The 8,067-nt window shown below is 35.8% G+C and overlaps 1 non-coding gene across 1 annotated transcript; it reads left to right on the top strand.

The window, feature by feature from the left end:
* The first annotated feature begins 206 nt into the window (after positions 1-206).
* On the top strand, positions 207-282 carry TRNAP-GGG (transfer RNA proline (anticodon GGG)). The gene has a single exon. It is a non-coding gene; the product is annotated as a tRNA-Pro (tRNA).
* Positions 283-8,067: the final 7,785 nt, after the last annotated feature.

The raw sequence follows: 8,067 nt of genomic DNA, 5'->3' as shown, positions 1-8,067 counted from the left end.
CTGGATATGCATTTCCATATTAATTTTGTAATCATCTTGTATGTTTTCCCGAAGCTGTTATCACTAATATAGCTTGTTGCCTATTCATAATGGAAATAGCTGCTCTTTTCAGTTTGAGATTGGTAGAAGTAAAGTTGTACCTTTTCCCTTCCAGTTTCATAAATGTCTTGAATTCTAGTCTCTAATTAAGAATCACTGATGTGTAGGCCCTGGCCGGTTGGCTCAGTGGTAGAGCGTCGGCCTGGGGTGCAGAAGTCCCGGGTTTGATTCCCGGCCAGGGCACACAGGAGAAGCGCCCATCTGCTTCTCCACCCCTCCCCCTCTCCTTCCTCTCTGTCTCTCTCTTCCCCTCCCGCAGCCGAGGCTCCACTGGAGCAAAGATGGCCCGGGCGCTGGGGATGGCTCCTTGGCCTCTGCCCCAGGCGCTAGAGTGGCTCTGGTCGCGACAGAGTGACGCCCCGGAGGGGCAGAGCATCGCCCCCTGGTGGGCAGAGCGTCGCCCCTGGTGGGCGTGCCGGGTGGATCCCGGTGGGGCGCATGCAGGAGTCTGTCTGACTGTCTCTCCCCGTTTCTAGCTTCAGAAAAATACAAAAAATACAAAAAAAAAAAAAATCACTGATGTGGGCACAGCTTTAACTGCTTCTTTTTAAGTTCTTTTAAAATATGCTACATTTTTTATTATATTCAAGTTAAAATATTTTCTAATTTCATTGTGATTTTTCCTTTGGCTATTGTTATATAGAAGAATATGGTTTAAATTCTAAACATGTTATTAGTTTCTTGCTTAATTATACTCTAGTCTGATAGTATGACTTATATAGTTTAATACTTTAAAAGTCATTGTACTTGTTTTATGGCTTAATATATGGCTTATTCCAGTAAATATTTCTTGTGCATTTTACAAGTCAACGAGGTCTATTTGGCTAACCATGTTCAAATCTTCTATAACTTTAGTATTTCTTTCTATAAATCACTGAGAAACATAAACGACCTTATAATAATATGGATTTATTTTTCCCTTTTATTTTTTGAGATAATCAGGGAAAGAGACACAGAGAGACAGAAGAATTGAGCTGTTCCTTTATGTGCCTTGACCAGGGATCGAATGGACAACCTCGTGGTTCCTGACAATGTTCCAAGCAAACGAGCTAACCAGCCAGGGCTTAATTTAGAGAGACAGAAAGAGGAAGGGAGAGAAAGGAAAGAGAAGAAGGAAGGATCCATTTGTTGTCTCACTTAGTTGTGTATTTATTGATTGCTTCCTATGCATGCCCTGACTGGGGATCGAACATGTTATCTTGGGATGATGCTTTAACTGACTGACTTAATCCGCCAGGGCCTTTTTTATTTAATGTTAGTTTTCGCTTTACATGTCTTGATGCTCTGTTATTGGGCACATATAAAATTTAATGTTATATCTTCTTGTTATATTAACCTTTTTGTCCTTCAGAAATATCCTCCTTTATCTCTAATAATGTTTGTTTCCTAAAGCTTACTTTGTCTGATATTATTATAGCTACAGAAGCTTTATTTTGATGGATAATTTCAAGGTATATTTTTTCTTTTTTCTTTTTTTTTTTTTTATTTTTATTTTTTTATTATTCATTTTTAGAGAGGAGAGGGAGAGACAGGAGAGACAGAGAGAGAGAAAGGGGGAGGAGCTGGAAGCATCAACTCCCATATGTGCCTTGACCAGGCAAGCCCAGGGTTTCGAATCGGCGACCTCAGCATTTCCAGGTCGACGCTTTATCCACTGCGCCACCACGGGTCAGGCTATTTTTTCTAATTTATATACTTTGAAACTCTGTGTCATATTTCAAGTATAACTCTTGTAAATATAATACTATATATTATATATATTTGTATATATGCTATATATACACACACAATCATTGTTTTTATTTTAGAGTCAGTAACTTTTATTTTTATTGGTAGACTATTTTATTAAATTTTTGGGGGGTGACATTGGTTAATAAGATTTATAGGTTTCAGGCAGTGGTGGGATTCAAACAATTTAACAATTGCTTCTCTGATTGTGATAAGTATAAAAAAATATACTGAAATGTAGTTTATTATTTCATGCATTTAATACTTAAATAAGAACAACAAAAGAGGTACACAAAACTAGATTATAAGAATTTAAAAATATTAATGAAAAAATATTAACTAATACCTGACAAAAACAATACTGTTATTTAAGATATTTCCAATGACAGATTGTCACCCTCTGGTTGTTTGGCACTTTTTCTCTTTACATTATATGTTTATTTACTAAAGTAACAAGCACAAGGGAATTAAATGTAGTATTTCATTAAAAATATAATAAGTTTAATGAAATAAATATTACAAGCATATTTCTGTCAAATTTTTTTCACCTGTGGATGGAGTGAACATTACTACAGGCACTTAGAATACACTGTTGCACAGATGAATTAAAAAAGAGTTATAAAAGAGTAAGGAATGTAAATTTGTGATTTTCACATTCAGTGGCAGCCCAGGTGCTCACCTTAGAGAGAATCCTGGTTACAAGTGCCATTTAACAAGTGGTTCGCCAAACTCAACAAAAAATTAGGTATCGGTTCTGCTGAACCAGTGCAAATCGGCTAAATTCCACCACTGGTTTCAAGGGTGCATTCCTATGGTATATGATCTGTATATTGCATTGTTTGCCCACCACCCAAAGTCAAATCATCTCTGTCACTTGTTTTTGACCCATTTTTAATTGGGTTATTTATTTTATTTACATTTAATGTAATTACTATCATATTTTGGTTTAAATCTGTTATTTTTATATACACTTTCTATTTGTCTCCTCTGTTTCTTTTTCTTTTTCTGTTTTTGCATTTATTTAGATTATTAATTAATATTTGTGCTTCATTTTCTCTGTTTTAGTTTGTTAGCAATACAATTACTTAATGGTTACTCTAGGCCAGTGTTTCCCAACCTTTTTTGTGCCATGCCCCACCTGAACCATTCTAAAATTTTTATGTCCCCCCCTATGTAACATACATAATTTTTAACATTAAAAAATTGATTTGTTCACTTAATAAACATAAATGATAGGTTCTAGGAAGAAATCACTATGAAATTGTTAACAAAACACAGTAAGTAAAATTTCAAAACATATAATGAAAAACAGAAATTTAAATTCCAAATAATTTTAATACAGATTTTTCTATATTAATTTATTATTTTAATTTAGTGTGATCCTTGCGCTTGATGCTTGCTGCACAGAAATTTTATATTAGGTTCCAATTTGGTTAGCTTTAGTCTCAAGTCTCCAAGTTGTGTTATATCCAGCCAATTTCTTTTTTTTACCAGTAAATCATTTACAGTACTAAATCCACATTCAGCTAAAAATGAAGATGGAAACGGTAGCAATAGTTTTCTTGCACATTTGGTTGAATTTGGGTATTTGATTTCTGTTTCCTCACAAAGCCATGCCATCGCTCCTTTGATATTAAATAAAGCTTTAACTGACTCATCATTTTGCAAGTCTGCGAGTTCTTCTTGATACTGCATATTTGATATATCAGACAAATCCAGTAACATTGGCTGCATCATCCATGTTGGGAAATCAATTTGTTTTAAATCAGAAAATCTTTCTTTTTTTTTTTTTGTATTTTTCTGAAGCTGGAAATGGGGAGAGACAGTCAGACAGACTCCCGCATGCGTCCGACCGGGATCCACCCGGCACGCCCACCAGGGGCGACGCTCTGCCCACCAGGGGGCGATGCTCTGCCCCTCTGGGGCGTCGCTCTGCCGCGACCAGAGCCACTCTAGTGCCTGGGGCAGAGGCCAAGGAGCCATCCCCAGCACCCGGGCCATCTTTGCTCCAATGGAGCCTCGGCTGCAGGAGGGGAAGAGAGAGACAGAGAGGAAGGGGGTGGTGGTGGAGAAGCAAATGGGTGCTTCTCCTATGTGCCTTGGCCGGGAATCGAACCCGGGTCCCCTGCACGCCAGGCGGACGCTCTACCGCTGAGCCAACCGGCCAGGGCCAGAAAATCTTTCTTTTAAATCAGCCGATAGAATATTCAAATGATTGACAATAACAAGTAAAGCGGTATCAGTTACTTCACATTTTTGGAGCCAATGAAACTGTTTAAAGTTTTTGTTGTTAATATGTTTCTGACATAACTCAATATTGGTAATGAAACCAAATATCTTTACTTTTGCATCGACAAGAGTTTTATTTGTTCCTTGAAGTTGCTTATTTAATATATTTAGTTTTTCAAAGATATCGGCTAAATAACTCACAAATGCTTTACCATCTATTGTTAACAGATACTTCATTTCAGGTTTGTCACTTAAAAAATCACTAAGAGTATCAAACAGTTCCATAAATCTTTTCAAACAGTTTCCTTTAGATAGCCATCTTACTTCAATATGAAGTAAAAGTCTCACATGGTCTTCATTTTGTTCTTCACAAAATAGCTTGAAAAGACGCTCACATTTGGCACTAGCTTTAATAGCATTAACACACTTTATTACTGTATGTAATACTTCATTCAGAACAGGCGAGATGTTTTTAGCTACCAAGTTTTCCCTATGAATAACACAATGCACAAGAATCATTTCTGGATTCGCGTCTTTCATCAATTTTAAGCAGCCATTTTTCTTGCCCATCATATTGGGAGCACCATCTGCAGCACAAGATGTTATATTTTTCCTTGGTATATCATTGACATCTAAGTAGTTTTTTTAGCTTATTATATATATCTTTGGAGGTAGTGGTGCTTTCTAATCTTTTACAGAACATTTCTTCAGCAAAATGTCCTTTATCAATATATCTTACGTAAGTTATCAATACTGCCTCACTGTCTCTCAAAGTTGATTCATCCATTTGCAAGGAGAATTTTCTTGTTTTCAGCTTTTCAATAAGTTGTTTTTCAATATCCTCACTCATTTTGTCTATTCTTCTGCTAACAGAATTGTTACTGAGTGGCATAGCTTTTACATCTTTGTCATCTTTTTCAAGAACCGTTTTAAGAAATGCTGATATTGACGGTTTTATTAAATTCTCTCCTATAGTGTGATTTTCTCCAGTTTTAGTGATGAATAAAGAAATTTGATAACTAGCCTCAAGAACATGATTATTAGTTGAAGTATGAGCAGTAAATAGAGACTTTAATGTTGTTCTTTTTTCAAAATTTTTCTTTAAAGTTTTAAAGTAACTCAAATCTGAATTAATATGAGCACTATGTTTCGCCTTCAAATGCACCTCAAGATGACCTCGTTTCATTTATTCGTTGGTCAAGCATTGCTGGCATAAAAGACAAAAAGGAATCCGCTCATCATGAACAGCGGGTATGAACCCAAATTTTAAATATTCCTCCGAATATTGATGAGTTTTTTTCTTGCTTGCACCACTCATTTTACTATGGGCTATAAGAAATAAAAATAAGATCAATTAAAAACTAGCATTAAAATATGTGTTAAAATATATTCAATGTGACATAGAGTAAACGTATACTAAAAATTTATATTTATTTAAATGTATATAACACATTTACTACACTACCACCGTAAATCAAAAGGTATCTATATTTTTTTCACTTGACAAAATTTTCTGGAAAGTTATGCTTCTAAAATTAAAATTGTCATGCATGCACTATTATGGCCCCAATAATATTTATAAAATATTAGTGCTTTCTAGCCCCAATGCAAGAAGTACTTAATAAAGAGTTTAATATTGATAAAAATAAAATCAAATACTTACCAATTATATCTATACAATATATATGTATATTTATTAAATCAATGAGCTTTTACAACAGTTTTGATTGACACTTATTTCAAATTAACACCAACTGAATGATGTGAAACACTACAGAAGTTGCAATGGGCCAATTAGGTGAGAATAACTGTGTTGTTTAGCGAGTTTTTAAAACGTCCGGGGTTCCCCGCGGCAGATGGCACGTTCCGCGGTGAATCCAGTACGAAGTTTACTTGACGACGCCAATCACTCAGTTGATATTTTGGTCTAGTCAAACGAAATTATACTTAATAATTATTTACCGCTATTATTTAAGAATTGCATTTTTTGTTAAATTTGGCACTGATATCTAGCATTGCATTTAAATGGCCCAGGGCGAAAGAGTTAAAGTCGTGTCAAGTCCATTTTCAAATTGCCCCCCTTAACTGTCAAATTGCCCCCCTGTGGGGCGTGGGCCCCACGTTGGGAAACACCGCTCTAGGCTATCCTCATGCATCCTTAACTTGTTAGAGCCTACCTTAATTTAAGTTCTAACTAAGCTCTAATTTTCTATGCAATGCAAGAGGCTTAAAGACTTTAATTTTATTTATCACATTCCTGTCCACTGTGATGTTGTTGTCATATTCACCTCTATACAGTATCTGTTATAAACCTTGCAATGCGTTAGTATTACTGCTTTAAACAATCAACATCCACTTAGAATTAGCCGCATATTTACCCCTCTCAGTGCTTGTCATCCCTTTTTGTATTACCACACTTCCATATGACATTATTATTATTTTTTTTATTATTTTTTTTATAATAAATTTTTATTAATGGTAATGGGATGACATTAATAAATCAGGGTACATATATTCAAAGAAAACATGTCTAGGTTATTTTGTCATTAAATTATGTTGCAAACCCCTCGCCCAAAGTCAGATTGTCCTCCGCCACCCTCTATCTAGTTCTCTGTGCCCCTCCCCCTCCCCCTAACTCTCTCCCTCCCTCCCTCCCATGTCCTCCCTCCCCCCACCCTTGGTAACCACCACACTCTTGTCCGTGTCTCTTAGTCTCATTTTTATGTTCCACCAATGTATGGAATCATGTAGTTCTTGTTTTTTTCTGATTTACTTATTTCACTCCTTATAATGTTATCAAGATCCCACCATTTTGCTGTAAATGATCTGATGTCATCATTTCTTATGGCTGAGTAGTATTCCATAGTGTATATGTGCCACATCTTCTTTATCCAGTCTTCTATTGAAGGGCTTTTTGGTTGTTTCCATGTCTTGGCCACTGTGAACAGTGCTGCAATGAACATGGGGCTACATGTGTCTTCACGTATCAATGTTTCTGAGGTTTTGGGGTATATACCCAGTAGAGGGATTGCTGGGTCATAAGGTAGTTCTATTTTCAGTTTTTTGAGGAACCACCATACTTTCTTCCATAATGGTTGTACTACTTTACAGTCCCACCAACAGTGAATGAGGGTTCCTTTTTCTCCACAGCCTCTCCAACATTTGCTATTACCCGTCTTGTTGATAATAGCTAATCTAACAGGGGTGAGGTGGTATCTCATTGTAGTTTTGATTTGCATTTCTCTAATAACTAATGAAGCTGAGCATCTTTTCATATATCTGTTGGCCATTTGTATCTCTTCCTGGGAGAAGTGTCTGTTCATGTCCTCTTCCCATTTTTTAATTGGATTGTTTGTTTGTTTGTTGTTGAGTTTTATGAGTTCTTTGTAAATTTTGGATATTAGGCCCTTATCAGAGCTGTTGTTTGAAAATATCATTTCCCATTTAGTTGGCTGTCTGTTTATTTTGATATCAGTTTCTCTTGCTGAGCAAAAACTTTTTATTCTGATGTAGTCCCATTCATTTATCTTTGCCTTCACTTCTCTTGCCATTGGAGTCAAGTTCATAAAATGTTCTTTAAAACCCAGGTCCATGATTTTAGTACCTATGTCTTCTTCTATGTACTTTATTGTTTCAGGTCTTATATTTAGATCTTTGATCCATTTTGAATTAATTTTAGTACACGGGGACAGGCTGTAGTCGAGTTTCATTCTTTTGCATGTGGCTTTCCAGTTTTCCCAACACCATTTGTTGAAGAGGCTTTCTTTTCTCCATTGTGTGTTGTTGGCCCCTTTATCAAAGATTATTTGACTATATATATGTGGTTTTATTTCTGGGCTTTCTATTCTGTTCCATTGGTCTGAGTGTCTATTTTTCTGCCAATACCATACTGTTTTGATTATCGTGGCCCTATAATATAGTTTAAAGCATATGACATTATTTTTATTCTTCTTGAAGACCTTACTTTGGTATTCCTTTTAGTTCAAAATTGCTGACTATGAATTAACTTGG

The sequence above is a fragment of the Saccopteryx bilineata genome, chromosome 1, assembly GCF_036850765.1.
Source record: "Saccopteryx bilineata isolate mSacBil1 chromosome 1, mSacBil1_pri_phased_curated, whole genome shotgun sequence".
Classification (NCBI taxonomy): Eukaryota; Metazoa; Chordata; class Mammalia; order Chiroptera; family Emballonuridae; genus Saccopteryx; species Saccopteryx bilineata.
The sequence above is the reverse complement of the archived record's forward strand: the minus strand, read 5'-3'. Positions and strand labels throughout refer to the sequence as shown.